This window comes from Acanthisitta chloris, unplaced genomic scaffold, assembly GCF_000695815.1.
Source record: "Acanthisitta chloris isolate BGI_N310 unplaced genomic scaffold, ASM69581v1 scaffold13310, whole genome shotgun sequence".
Taxonomy (NCBI): domain Eukaryota; kingdom Metazoa; phylum Chordata; class Aves; order Passeriformes; family Acanthisittidae; genus Acanthisitta; species Acanthisitta chloris.
Window position 1 is genome coordinate 9327 of NW_008649975.1, and position 731 is coordinate 10057.

Sequence of the window (731 nt, forward strand, 5' to 3'; positions counted from 1 at the left end):
CCTGTCTTCATGAGTGAGAACGAGTTCAAGAAGGAGCAGGGTGAGTGGGGGACGGGGACAGGGACAGGGCGGTGCATGGGCACCCACCACCAACACTCACCCCCAATTTTGTCCCCTCTGCCGCCCTCACCGTGACCCTAGAGCACCTGGCACGGCCGGGTGAGGGTAAGTGGCTGCTCAGCAGGCCCCTAGACTAGCTCTGCTCCCCTCATCCCCCTCCTGCACCCCTCAGCCTGTGGGCTGGGGTTACCATCCTGGTGCTGGGGTGGCCCTGTCGGGTCTCCATGCAGCCTGGAGGACTTGTGCCACCCTGGCACAAGTGTCCAGCACTGTGTCCAGTGAGTGGTGAGGACACCCTGACCCATGTCTCCCATGTTCCTGGAGCAGCACATCCATGCCCTGGCCCCACGGATGGGGGGCTGCATCAAGCAGGGGGTGCTCAGTGCCCTGCAGCACCCAGTCGCATCGCTGCCAGTGACCGAAGGAGCCCAACTCTAGGGATGTGGCTGCTGCCACACAGGGATGAGCCCGGGAAGGGTTGTAAAAGGCTTTTCCCAAATCCACTGAACTCTGAATGGGGAGCAGGCAGGGCAGCCAGTTCGGGATGTCATAGGGGAGCCGGATGCAGGGAGCTGGAGGGGCTTGGTTTGGGGACAGGCAGGGACATGGCTGCTGGAGTGTGCCCGGAGACAGGCAGGTGCCTCTGCTGCCTGCTCCAGGGAAGCTGACGG

The 731-nt window shown here is 63.3% G+C and overlaps 1 protein-coding gene across 1 annotated transcript in view; it reads left to right on the forward strand.

Moving 5' to 3' along the window:
* AP3B2 (adaptor-related protein complex 3, beta 2 subunit) overlaps positions 1-731 on the forward strand; it is an 8352-nt gene that overhangs the window by 7102 nt on the left and 519 nt on the right. The gene's annotated exons all lie outside the window — the stretch shown is intronic.